This window comes from Ptychodera flava, chromosome 12 (assembly GCF_041260155.1).
Source record: "Ptychodera flava strain L36383 chromosome 12, AS_Pfla_20210202, whole genome shotgun sequence".
Taxonomy (NCBI): domain Eukaryota; kingdom Metazoa; phylum Hemichordata; class Enteropneusta; family Ptychoderidae; genus Ptychodera; species Ptychodera flava.
This window is the reverse complement of record NC_091939.1, coordinates 31,312,434-31,327,587: the sequence shown is the minus strand read 5'-3', so window position 1 is coordinate 31,327,587 and position 15,154 is coordinate 31,312,434. Positions and strand designations below refer to the sequence as shown.

General features: G+C 35.6%; 1 protein-coding gene across 2 annotated transcripts in view; it reads left to right on the top strand.

Moving 5' to 3' along the window:
* The window catches only part of LOC139145666 (sulfite oxidase-like), a 438,941-nt gene that overhangs the window by 343,201 nt on the left and 80,586 nt on the right, over positions 1-15,154 (top strand). The window lies entirely within an intron of this gene.

Sequence of the window (15,154 nt, the reverse complement as noted above, 5' to 3'; positions counted from 1 at the left end):
CACAACAAACCTCGCTGTTTGTCTGTAAAGCAATACTAACTTCATATGGCCATGGTCAACCTGAATAATACTAGGAGCAGTAGAGCCACTTTGTTTGGGTATTTTCTATTGGGCAAAAATCTGCCATATGTAGAGTTCTGACAAATCAGTGACAATGTTTTAAAACAAAGTCCATATTTACTTTTAGCCAGGGGCTCTCTGTAATGGTTCCCCTGCCGCAGAAAAGATATCCATGCTTATTGAGTGCAGCTCAGAACCCTGCTAGCGAGATGGGAACAGACTGTTGAAATTTGTTCTTGTGTGGCACTCAAACTTCAACCCCATTTTAGACCATGGTTTACAGTGGAATTGACCCCCTCCCCCCTATTTTGGACCAAGTTGCTGAAATACCCACCCCATTGGGCGGCGCATGTTCATATTGGCAAGTAATAGAAGTGACCCCCCTCCTGACTGCTCTTTGCCAACTTAGATTTTTTTTACCTGTCCGTGGTATTTTGGGGAAAGGGTTTTAAACACAGTTTGTCAGGAATTTATGATGATACTTGAAAGAATAGAAATATACTCCAACACCCGACCCTGGCCCACTAGCCCCAAGGCTGTATCATGCACGCACAGGAAAGCAAATTTAGCACTTGGAGGCAGCCATATTGTCTAGTTTCCATGTGTTGAGTTTGTACTCTACATGCCTTGACATTGTTTTCATTGTAACTTAGGTCATTTCACATCATTGGTACAACGTACATTTCAGTGACTTTGAATAACAAAGTTCTTTTACGTCAAGGACTGTGTCATCAGTCTTAACTGATGTCTAGCTGTTAATTCAAGCTGACAATCTAAACTGAATACAAGACATGGAATTTGTGTCCATACACTTTTGTAATATATTGTGGTTTCAGTCGGATTTGAACTCACAACGTATAGCACCAGTCACCTAGCGCAGAAGCCATAGATAAAACCGCTGAGCCAAATCCCCAATCTCCGCCTCATGTGTGTTCAGCACACAATTTGAGTCTACGGTTACACCTATAGTGTACTCATTTATGTATTTTGTTATGTCTCCATTTCAATACTTACCGTTGTCATAATTTTACATATGTGCTTATAATGAACAGACCTGCTTTGAGTCGGTTTTTTAGCTTATATTTGGTGTGTATATAAATACCAAAAAGAGATTATATTTGTGTTTCTTTCTTAATTTGCATACATTTTATCTTCTGATAATGATGACTGGATTGATTTGCTTACTGGTAATAAATTTTTCAATTTTAATCTCTCCAGATAACAGAGTTCTTGGAAATGATGTGGAAAGATCAGAGTTATCACTGCTTGCTGATTTGGACCATGCCTACACGTTTTAACAGGCTGAATAATAAACTGGTGACGTACTCAAAAATTGGCGACCAACAGAAAATTAAAAAAAAAACAGTATTTCCCCACACATACACACCATGATCATACCAGAAACAAGCATGATCCATTTACTTAATGCACAACACACGAATGCCAACTATTTGTTGTAATCTTTATTTTCCTGTCATATGATTATTAGTCCCCAAGGACACCGTCCTGGGGGACTTATAGGTTTGGTCATGTCCGTGCGTCCGTCCGTGCGTGTGTCCGTCCGTCCATTCACACAGATATCTCAGAGACGCCTGGAGCGATTTTGTTCAACTTGATACAAGGATAATACCCTACCTCATACAGATGCACGTCAATTTGTTTCACAATGTGATCAAATTTGGCCGTGTTAGAGGACTTTTAGTTTACACCTCCATAGACTCCCATGTATAAGGCAGCTCTCCATAGACTCCCATGTATAAGGCCAAGAAAAATAAAAATTTAGTTTCTCATCGTATTCATATTGCAAAAAGGATGCAATGACACAGTTTTTAGTCCCCACAGATAAAGTCCAGGGGCTTATAGATTGGGACATATCCGTCCGTTCACCCATCCGTTCACCCATCCGTTCACGCAGATATCTCAGACACTTTGACAAAATGTCACGTGACCTTGGTGACCTTTGACGTCAAATATACATATTTGTCCATAACTCAGTAACCACAAGTGCTAAACCTTTCATATATGGTATGATAGGACACCTTATGACGCCACATATTGTACCTCATTAATGATGTGCATTTCTAATTTTGAGCGAGCCAATAGAGCTAGAGGTCTGATTTTTGGTATATAGGGATAACTTAGCAATACAATTTTTTGACAAAATGTCACGTGACCTCGTTGACCTTTGACCTTGATTATACATATATATGCACAACTCAGTAACCACAAGTTCTTTACGCACAGGGGCTCATAAGTGCCTATTTAAGTCAATATTACAGCGTTTTTCTTTCTTTTTCAATGTTAGAAATAAAGCTGAAGAGCACAACATTTGTGTAGCTGTCTTTTGTGTAGCTTGATTGGCATGTATAGTGCGCCCTCAATGGGGAATGTGATCATATGTAAATACGACCTTTAGTTCCGTGACCTCTAGCCAATTCCTCTGGCCATGCCTTCTGGCCACGTGTACAGACGTCGCTGTGCGAGGGCAGGGCAGGAAGTAGGCATGGCATGGCTAGAGCCGGGCCTAGAGGTCACGGAACTAAAGGTCACATTTACGAGGACGCACTATACATGCCAATACACGCTACAGAAAAGACAGCTACACAAGTGTTGTGCTCTTCAGCTTTATTTGTAACATTGAAAAAGAAAGAAAAACGCTGTAATATTGACGTAAATCGGCACTTATGAGGCCCTGTGCTTTACGCTTCAATTTTGATAGGATAATAGACCTTAAGATGTCACATCTTGTACCTCATTTATTACGCGCATATGTATTTCTTGGCTGGCCAATACAGCTAGAGGTCTGATCTTTTTTTCCCGATTTAGAACCATAACTTAGACATGCCTCTTGTTTCAAATTGGGAACAATGACATAGACCTATGTGCCCATAGATCTGAACATATACACTCCAGTGATACTTCTTAATGACCACATTTCCCTGCCCCATCAAGACTAATACTCCTATTACAAGTGGGGACTACGTCATTGTCAATGACTTGTTTTTTTGAAATTCTCGGAAAATCTAAAATCATGTTAAAAGTTTGAATTTAAATGCTACTTCTTAGGCTATCGACAGTGTTGTACACTTTTTTGGTCTTTAATGTGTCTTACTTGAAGAAAACCCTTGGAAAACTGAGGATAATTTGAGATTGGTTTACAACACATTTGCTGCTGTATGGGGCTTTAAGGTTTGGCTGAAACAAAATAGAATTTTTTACACCAAAACCCCTTGTCTGACAGCACTGATATTTGTTATACAGATTCATAGGGATGAAATATTCAAATTTTGATAAATCCACAATTTTCTATTTTCAGGACAATTTTTAGCTCACATTTGGTGTATACATGTACGTATATTATACCAAAAAGAGATTTTATGGTAGGTCAGCGGTGTCTACATTTATGTATGTTAGTATGTGTGCATGCTACCCTTCGTGCACATCGAAAACTCAAAAACCGCAGCACTACCATTGTAGTATTTGGTGTACTGGTGCACCTGGGGGTGGAGATGTGAATTTGTTCAAATGAAGTGTCAGTCTTCAAAATATGATGATGAGGTAAAAAAAGAAATGTGGTAGAAAACAGAAAAATCCAGCAAACGCTTAAACTCTGTAACGGCAGTCTAGATTTTGTTGAAACTCTGTATGCGGGATGTTTATGGTGATTTTCGTTAGTATTGTGGCGAAATTTTCATTTTTAGCTACTATACGATAGTCTTTTGAAGCTATTGGGATGGGTATATATATAATCTGTCCGGCATCCATTGTCAGTATGTATGTATGTCTGTTTGTGAGGCGTCCAGTCACTCAAATATCTTGATAACCGCAGTACTTACTGATTCGCTATTTGTTGCGTAGATGAAAAATATGATTTGAGAATATATTTTTACGCTCCCATATATGCATATGTATATATGCAAATGGGAGGTATTCGTATAAGGTGGAAAAATGGCGTCTGTGTGTATGTATGTAAGTATGTATGTATGTCTGTTAGTCCGTCCGAATCAAAAACTCCTAAACCGTAGCACCTACTGTCCTAGTATTTGGTGTACAGGTGCACCTAGGGGTGGAGATGTGAATTTGTTCAAATGAACATGTCAGTGCCAAAAATATGCAAATGAGAGGGAAAAAAGGAAAAATCCTACAAATGGTTAAAACTCAGTAAGCATTGGTCAAATTTGGTTGAAACTTGGTATGCAGATTCTTTAGGTATTCTAAATTATGTGTGCAAAAATTGGGATGAAATTTGCATGTTTGTATTTTTAGGGTATTTTTTTCCGTTTTTAGTCAAAAATCTTGTTTTCTGAAATCGCTCGTCTGAATGCTATGAAACTTAATATTCATGTTCCTCAGAATGACTTCAGTCATGCTTGTACAAATTGTATTGATATTGTCATATTTGTAGTTTTGGGGCAATTTTCCCAATTTTTGATAAAAAAATTTAAATCCAAAAACTGCTGATTTGATAGCTTTGATACATGTATTTGGTATACAGGTATCTAAGATTAATCTCAATATAATGTATTGAAGGTATGTTGAAACTGGCATTTTTTTTTATTTTTGGGGCAATTTTTGCCTCTTTTGGTCAAAAAATTTTTCTCCAAAAACTTCTGATCTGGTAGCTTTGATATCTAGTGTACAGGTTCCTAGGGTTTATGTTGATTAGATACATTTAAAATTAGGATGAGATCTGCAATTTTGTATTTTGGGGGCAATTTTTCTCATTTTTGGTCAAAAATTTGTTTCTCAAATTTTACCAGTCTGATTGCTTTGATATTTAGTAAACCGGTCCTTAGGGTTTTTGTTAATCATAAGATATATTGAAATGAAGTTGAAATCCGGAATTTTGAATTTTTGGGGCAACTTTGCGAAACTTTCAGTTTTACTGGGATATCTTTCATTTTGTATTTTTAAGATTTTTTTGGTAATTTTATACCTACTGGAACTAAGAGTATATAATGTGGTGATTTAGTAGGCATTTGATATGGTAAACTGTATTAGGTGTTGAAATGCGGCAAAAAAATCCTGGCAGATTTTGAAAAAATTCCTAACAAATGCCAATAAAAAAAATTCAGCCAGAGAAGGTTTGACAAAAAGAAAAGGTGAGAGAGTGGGGAAAAAAGAATGTACAATGGATCGGATAAAAAAGATAATGTACAGGTCTCATCGATCTTCCAGACACCATCCCTTATCAAATGGTCCACCCCGATGTATTTTTGTGCACAATTAACCATGCAGTGTATTTTAGTTTAAGATGTCAAGTTAGGTAAGGATTTGAAAGGAATAGTCAAGTTCACCACAGTTTAACTTTATCTCTTGTGTCATCATCCTTGTGTAATTGGTTTAGTTGGTAAGTTGTTCCAGATGTGGATGTACCAGCTGTTCTGGAAGAAAACAATGTTTACTTTTTCCTGTAGGGTTTCTGAGTTGATGATTGTATGTTGAAATTTCTCCATGTATCTGGTGTATGGGCAAAGTGTAAACATTGGTTGCATGTCATGTATTTCAGTCTATATCAAATATTGTAAATGAAAATCAAGAACAGTTTACTGTGTGCTTGTAAAAGATAACATATTTGTCAATACATAAACTGCCTTGCAGATTGATTGTCTTAAATATTATCACAGAAGTAGAAAAGGAAAAGAAACTAATCAAATTGCTGTAACATATTCACCTTCAGTGCCTGTATAGGCCTATACTTAACTATTTTATCATTACATTCAGCTGTTTGTTATATCTTTATCACTCTCCATGGGCCAAGTCACACTTGGGGTCAATTTCATCACTCTGTGCCAGTCTGTGTATGTCAGTCTGTCTGTATATGTATGTCCATGTTTCATACAATTGTTGACTTGTTTTGATAACTATATGGGAGCGAACAGTGATGTTGCCACTATTTTTTTTAATTTTTAGCTCACATTTGGTATACCAATGTGAGGTTATCATATAAGCTGAATCAGTTCATTTGCATCCGATTTGCATGTCTGTATGTCTGTGGGTATGTGCAGATGTATGTCCGTCACACACAAAGGCTCCCATACCGCCAAAGCTACCATCTCAGTATTTGGTGTACAGGTAGATGCAGGGGTTGAGATGTGAATTTGCTCAAATGAACACATCAGTGTCAAAAATGTGCAAATGAGGTAAGAAAAAGTGAAATGCAGCAAATGTGCAGGAGGCATGCCAGTGAGAAACAGGCAAACTCCACTGATCTTGACTCATTTCTGTCATTGTTTATGAACCGTTACATATTAACAGACCAGCTGCAACCATAGACAGTAGATGGGGGAAGACAGTTTATACTAAACTAAGAGGGGCTTGTTTCTGCTATGCATGTTGCTAAAGTTGACCTCCAGTACCAAAGTTAGACCTTAATTACTTTTGTCATTCTTGTTTTTCTGGTTTAAATATTTCTTGTTGTTTTTCTGGTTGTACTGTGCAGAAATCATTGCCATAACATCAACGTAGAATTTTCCTCCACTGAACAGATAGGAACAACATTTATTGTTGATCATTGGTAACCCATACTGGTATATACCAATTCTGATCAAATTTGAGCGACACCGTATAATTGCGGTATTTTTCTGAAACCACTCATCTGATTATTTTGAAAGTTTGTATACATGTTCCTCAGGATGACCTCAGTCAAGTTTATACAAATTGAATTGAAATTTTTATATTTGTAATTTTAGGGCAATTTTCCGAATTTTTGGTCAAAAATATTTTTATTCAAAAACAACAAATCTGATAGCTTTGATATTTGGTATACAGGTTCCTCAGGTTGATGAAATCAGTTTTATGATATTGTGAAGATATCTCGAATTTTGTATTTTTGCTGAATTGTTTGGTTATTTTTCTCATTTTAAGTAAAATTTCTTCTTTTCAGAAACCGCTAGCCCAATTGCTCTCAAATTTGGATTGGATGTTTACAAGGGTGTTACCCTTCTAATTGTTGAAGTTATGACAAAATTGGAAATATTACTGTTTTGGGGCAATTTTTGTCATTTTTGGTCAAAAATTCTTAAAAAATATTTTCTTTTTAAAGCTCCTGGACAGACAACTTGTTCTCAAAATTACTTGTCTGATAGCTTTGTAATTTGGTACAAAAGTCCCGAGGGATGTTACTTGATAAATTTTCTGCTCAAAGTAAATTTTTATATTTTAGGTTTTTTTCTCAGTTTGTGACCTTAAATGACCTACACCAACCCAGGATATGTTGTGAGAGAGTGTCGAAGGCTGTGAACATAATTTTGTCATATTTAATATCAATTTGTAGTAAAATTTGATCCAGAAAACAAAGTTGAAGTAAATATTTTCATTGCGAACCAATTTTTTCAACTTTTGCATGTTAAGACACATAAGAACTGATGAGAAATTAGGATCCAGGATAATTCCAGATGTAATCCCCCACAGTGGAAGGCATTTCGCTATCTGTAACTGATTTAAGTGTTGTTTACATTTGAATGATAGCACTCATAGCATTAATTAAAACATCCCCAAGGTTGTAAATACATTTCCTGTCAGCTGGTTTTATGTAAGGGGTGGAACATTTGATATTCAGGAGGGGGTAGGGGCTAGAAGATTGATGAGGTAGCATTACTTTTTACCAGATCCCTTGTACATTTTTTCCCACCCTTTATTTTTTCCCCACTCTCCCACCTTTTCTTTTGTCAAGCTTCTCTGGCTAATTTTTTTGTTGACTATAGAAGATGATATGCATGTTCCCAAAGACGACCTCCAGTACCTAAGTTGCAGACCTTATTTGCTTTTATCATTCTTGTTTTTCTGGTTTAAATATTTCTTGAATTTACCAATTCAAACCGAATGTGAGCACACTGTCCTTGACGGTATTTTTTGATATTTTTGAAAATATGCAAATTAGCGCCAAAAAAGGCGTTTTTTTTGTGAAAAATCTTCTTCATAATCGCTGGTCAGACAGCTTTGTTATTTTGTATATAGGTCCCTTGGGATAACCCAACTTAGATTTGTTCAAATTGTAATGAAATATGCAAATCTGTACTTTTAAGGAATTTTTTTTGTCATTTTTGGTCAAAACTTTATTTCATCAAAACCGCCCATCTGACAGCTTTGATATTTGGTATTGGTATACAGGTTCCTACAGATGAACTAAATATGATATCTTGAATATATGATGAAATCTGCAATTTTGTATTTTTGGGGCAATTTTTCCAATTTTTGGTCAAAAAATGTTTTTCTCTCAAATTTCTTGTTGGATTGCTTTGAAACTTAATACTCTAGAGTTGTTTTCTATATGATTTCTTAAATTGTGGTGAAATTTTCATCTTTGTGTTTTTGTTTTTTTTTGCATTTTGGAGCATTATTTTGGTCAAAAACTAATTTTCTTTGAAGTAAATGTTTTGATTGGTTTGAAATTTGTTTTTAATGTATCTAGAGGCAACCTCGGTTGAGTGTCTTCAAATTTTTTGTGAATATTTTCATATAGGCATTTTTGCGCAACTTTTCCCATATTTGGTCAAAAATCATTTTCTCTGAAATCCCTCTTCCAATGGCTATGAAACTTTGTATGCATGTTGGCAAGGGTAAACATAGTTAAGTATACACACTGTGGCCTGCCTCATCAAATCAAATGAGAGCCAAGTGTCATTGATGCTATGTTTTCCATTATTGATCAAAAAATCTCTTTCTCTAAACACTACTCATCTCATACCACTGGCTGATTTGTTCTCAGGGATAATCTTACTGTGATGTTCAAATTATAATAATATTTTCATTTTGTATTAGTGGTAATGCTGCTTTTTGACATTTTTTGAAATGTGCTATCAAAGGTATCTATCTTCATAAACATATGTGTCACAAAAAGCTATTCTCTACATAGCACAATAGGACTGTATTGGTCTTTAGGTATTATGTGCTTTTATTTTTGTGAAATTGATGCCCTTTATCTCATTTTTCCGGTTATTGAAAGTAGTTATTTTACTTTATAGAGAAAAACTGCTCTCGTGCTTTACTCTACTGTTAAAATTTATGTACAGTTAAATAAAGATTTTTTTTGGCTAAATAATGCCCAACGTCCATTTGTATGTGTGTATGAGATTGAGTTTATAAGACAGAGTTACTTGTAGGATTATTCTACATTTCTACTGATTTATCACACATTTGGTATTGTATTGAAAAAATACATATGACACCAAAATGTCCGTAAAGGTGCCCACGGAAATTCCACTTGTTACATGCTCCATCTGCTATGTTCAGCTTCTTTTAAGGAAAATTAAAAAGAATTGTTGACTTGAAAAATGAAACATGCCAGCTGTGAAGTATCAGGTATAATAGGCCTATAGTACACTTCCTTGGATTTTTGTCAACTTTTAGTATTGAATAAAGAAAATCAGTTTGACTCCAAAAGTGTCCTTTTGACTTCAAAGTGGTCCCCGAAAACTTATGATGATTTTACTGTCTCTCTACGTTAAAGAAAGAATGTGTTGACTTGGAAAATGTAACATGCGACCTGTGAGATATCAGGTATTAATAAAACTATAGTACACTTCCTTTTTTGTCCAACTTTTAATATTGCATAAGGAAAATCAGTTTGGCTCCAAAAGTGTCCTTTTGACTTCAAAGTGGTCCCACAGGAAATTCGAATGATGTACACTCTGTCTGCTTTATTCAACTTCTTTTGCGTAATTGAAGCAATTATATAACTTGAAAAATATAACATGTGATCTGTGCAGTATCAGGTATGAAAAGGACTATGGTACACTTCCTTGGATTTTTGTCAACTTTTTAGTATTAAATAAAGAAAAATTAGTTTGACTACAAAAGTGTCCTTTGACCTCAAAGTGGTCCCCGGGAAAATCGAATGATTGTACACTCTGTCTGCTTAATTAACTTCTTTTGCGTAATTGAAGCAATGTTCTAACTTGAAAATGGAACATACGACCTGTGAAGTATCAGTTATTAATAGGACTATAGTACACTTCCTTGGACTTTTATCAACTTTTAGTATTGAATAAAGAAAATCAATTTGACTCCAAAGTGTCCTTTTGACTTCAAAGTGGTCCCCGGGAAAATCGAATGATTGTACACTCTGTCTGCTTTATTCAACTTCTTTTGCGTAATTGAAGCAATGTCCTAACTTGAAAAATAGAAACATGCGACCTGTGAGGTATCAGGTATTAATAGGACTATAGCACACTTCCTTGGATATTTGTCAACTTTTAGTATTGAAGAAGGAAAATCAGTTTGACTCCAAAAGTGTCCTTTTGACTTCAAAGTGGTCCCCGGGAAAATCGAATGATTGTACACTCTGTCTGCTTTATTCAACTTCTTTTGCGTAATTGAAGCAATGTCTTAACTTGAAAAATGGAACATGCGACCTGTGAAGTATCAGGTATTAGTAGGACTATAGCACACTTCCTTGATTTTTGTCAACTTTTAGTATTGAATAAAGAAAATCAGTTTGACTCCAAAAGTGTCCTTTTGACTTCAAAGTGGTCCCCGGGAAAATCGAATGATTGTACACTCTGTCTGCTTAATTAACTTCTTTTGCGTAATTGAAGCAATGTTTTAACTTAAAATTGTAACATGTGACCTATGAAGTATCAGTTATTAATAGAACTATAGTACACTTCCTTGGATTTTTGTCAACTTTTAGTATTGCTTAAAGAAAATCAGTTTGACTCCAAAAGTGTCCTTTTGACTTCAAAGTGGTCCCCGAAAACTTGGGATGATTTTACGGTCTCTCTGCTGTATTCAACATCGTTTATGTTAAAAAAGAATGTGTTGACTTGAAAAATGTAACATGCGACCTGTGAAGTATCAGGTATTAATAAAACTATAGTACACTTCTTTGATTTTGTCCAACTTAAGGTATTGAATAAAGAAAATCAGTTTGACTCCAAAAGTGTCCTTTTGACTTCAAAGTGGTCCCCGGGAAAATCGAATGATTGTACACTCTGTCTGCTTTATTCAACTTCTTTTGCGTAATTGAAGCAATGTTTTAACTTGAAAATTGTAACATGTGACCTATGAAGTATCAGTTATTAATAGAACTATAGTACACTTCCTTGGATTTTTGTCAACTTTTAGTATTGCTTAAAGAAAATCAGTTTGACTCCAAAAGTGTCCTTTTGACTTCAAAGTGGTCCCCGAAAACTTGGGATGATTTTACGGTCTCTCTGCTGTATTCAACATCGTTTATGTTAAAAAAGAATGTGTTGACTTGAAAAATGTAACATGCGACCTGTGAAGTATCAGGTATTAATAAAACTATAGTACACTTCTTTGATTTTGTCCAACTTTTGGTATTGAATAAAGAAAATCAGTTTGACTCCAAAAGTGTCCTTTTGACTTCAAAGTGGTCCCCGGGAAAATCGAATGATTGTACACTCTGTCTGCTTTATTCAACTTCTTTTGCATAATTGAAGCAATGTTCTAACTTGAAAATTGTAACATGTGACCTATGAAGTATCAGTTATTAATAGGACTATAGTACACTTCCTTGGATTTTTGTCAACTTTTAGTATTGCTTAAAGAAAATCAGTTTGACTCCAAAAGTGTCCTTTTGACCTCAAGGTGGTCCCAAAGACTTGTGATGATTTTACGCTCTCTGTGCTGTATTCAATCGTTTATGTAAAAGAAAGAATGTTTTAATTTAGAATTGAATATGCGACCTGTTAAGTATCAGGTACAAATAAGATCAGAGTACACTTCCTGTTTTTTTCAAACTTTTAGTAAAGAATAAAGAAATCAGTTTGACTTCAAAAGCGTCCTCTTGACTTCAAAGGTGTCCCATGAAAATTCGGATAATTTTACGCTCTGCTGCTGTATTCAGCTTCTTTTAGGTAATGTATTACTTCAATCGCGTCACTTTCTATGGTAGGTATTGGATATCTTTGTAAAAAAAATTAAGAAAAATGTCCCCCTAAAATATTGGCCTCGAGCCCTATTCTGGTGTATTTTACATCTGTGCATTCGTAGCATAATGCTGAGGCCTATAGATTGCATTCGTGTCAAGGGATATCGCCTCAGAACCGCTGTTAATCTGTCCATAGACCTTTTCTGTAGTTTACTACGACACCAATCGGTTTTTTTTATTTACCTCGCAAATAATGAAATAGCTTAGTCTTTGAATAAATGAACATGTACCTACTTTATCTCTGACTATCTATGACTCATCTCCTACTTCCGTTAATTATGTTGAATGTGGCAACATCTATAATTCCGCTTTTTTAAGAGCCGTCGACTGTTTCTGCTCGGTTCTGAACTTTTGACAGACCCAAAGTATTCAATTACGCTAGAGGGCAAACGTTGCAGAATTCGTGGACGTCGGCTCACGGGAAAACGGTTGAAAATACATGTTTATATTATTGAGGTAGCTAGCAGAAGTAGACAATGGTCGTGAACTGACCAGTGTTATAGTACCGGTCGAAGTAAACTACCAAAAATGTCTATGGGCTGGCTTGTGGCGATGAATTTTTGACCCGCAAGTGCGATTGATACATCACAGCAATGCTGCAAATTGTATTTCATATCCATTTATGTATTTACGAGCAGCGATTAGAATGACTTCCAAATATCGATATGACTTCAAATGAGTCATTTTATAGATAAGTCATGATTGATATAGACACTAGCCCTCCCCATTGTTAAATCTGTGCTCAGCCCTTATTTTGTACATTTTTCCCAACTCTAGGTATTAAATACTAAAATAGCAGCTGATATTACATCGGAAACGTCCGTGTGACCACAAAAGCGTCCATTATGCGGTAGGTGTCGTCAGACTTGAGTTTAACCCCCTATCTTACCGGACATTTAGGATGGGGACCACTTTGAAGTCAGGGACCACTTTGAGGTCTTCACATATCCACTGAGAAACATGTTTATTTCAATTCATGTACATTCTACTCAATTGTAGTGGATAAGTCAAAGTCAAGTCAAGAGAAAGAAGGAGTGACGTGGAAATATTTCACGCAAGATTCGTTAAGGAATTATTTTCCTGTTTGATATTAACGTTCTAATATAATAGTGCTGTCGCTTACTTTCATAATATGCGTAACTTAGCCTACATTGATAAAAAGTTTAAATGGCGTTGCTTACCTTATCAATATAACTGCCTCGTAAGTTACACCTAATTTCGTATGGTACTTTTTGTGCGCGTGATCCGCATTTGCATGCTGTGTAAGTGTGGTTTGAATACTATCTTTTAAAAACGGTATAACGTTAACAGACTGGAATCAAGATAATTTTGTTGTTGCAAAAATATATTTTCTGAGTGACTTTCTTGCTTTCTCAGATTCTGAGTCCCACTGCGTTCTCGATCACTTTTGCCCACCATATTCTCACTTCTGGAGCAGAGCAATCTTTACAGTTAACATTGCTTCATCCATGATGACGGGATAGCCTTGGACAGTTTTTGTCGAACAGCGCTAAATATCAATGTAACCAAATTGAGGGTTTTTTTTAGGACTAACATGCAAGGTAACTTTAAAACACATGAATGCTTCCCCCAAAATGTTTAGCATTCTTACTAAACAAACATTTGCCGGTGTTACAACAGGTAAGTCTGACATTGAAGTTTAAAATGGTAACCTACTCGTATGAGTTATGTCCGTATTTTGATCATTTATCTCAACCATCTCAACTATATCGCATTTTATCATTTGTGTCTGAGAGTTGACGGATCGTGTTCCGATCTTATCAGGACGGCACGTTACTCAGCAAATTTCCCAATCTATACGGACCGCGCCTTATATCTTTTGAAGGGGTCAAGAATAAATCTCAAGGCTGAATTTTTTAAAGATATTTTGCCGCCTTGAAGTTCACTGATGATATATTTGAAAGTATGGTAAGAAAGTGGAGGTATGAGGGATTGTGGATAAGGGTATTTACGCTTTGCCTGCTCGCATAAGTTAAATATTAGAATTCGAGAAAAGTAACACGTCGATTTCAGTACTTAGCAAGATGAAGAGCTGTCTTATTATCTGACAACGTCGTTCAGTGAGTTTAAAAAGTCAATACGTTATCTGTCTCGTGACTTTTTTGTGTTAACAATTTATATATATATATATATATATATATATATATATATATATATATATATATATATATATATATATTTATGTATGCAATTTCCCAAACCCACCGCAAAAATGTACTACCAGTATCTGAATTTAGGTCTGCCGTCTTTAAAGGTTACAAGGACCTGAATTCTCGTAACGAAGGTAAAACAAGGATGCAAGGCATTTGAATGCGACAATTTTTAAGTAACCAAACAATCAGAGGAAAACTGTTTCCGGTCGTTGTTGTACGTCAATCATGTGTCGTTTGCAGCTGTGCCTTTACCAAAGTGTCTCTTACAAGTATAGTGGCATAAAATCAAAACTAAAAACGATATTTTCAACTTAATACCCTCTCAAAAAATTCTAGCATATTAATCCTTAAAACAAGGCTGCTGAAGCCACAATTTCTCCAGTGTTCAAATATGGAGTACATTTGATTTGTAGAATTTCCGAATTTCAATGCCAAAAACGTTTACCACCTCTTCCAGATAACGGGATTAAGCTATATTGGTAAATTCATGTACAGTAGTGAGCCATATTTACAATATGATCAGTTTCCATTTTTATTTTAACGCCCCTGTTTGTTTGTTTATTTGTTTGTTCGTTTGTTCTAAAAATGATACCTAATAACATTCTAATGCAATCCCACACATGCAATAACACAGACCCTTCCTTTACTATATGGATTAGGCTCTACTGTGTTCATCATTCTTTCTGACGAGTATACACACTCTCTTACATTTATTACACAACAGTCCCTCCATTTACTGTGATTACTCACACCAGGCGGTGTGATTTGGAAAGAATGGTGGACAGTAGCCTTTCATCCTTGTAGTAAAGGAAAGTATTTGCCTTATTGCACGAATGGGATTATTCTGGAAATGTTAATTATCATTTGTTGAATATCCTTGCAAACAAATAAACTGACAAAAACACATGCACATAAATACTTGAGTGTCACTGGGACGTGTTAACTTTTAATGTTGAATTGTTGGCTGGAGCAAAGTCGGTCAGGTCGACTGTAATGAGGTCGTTCCCTATCCAGACAGCATTTC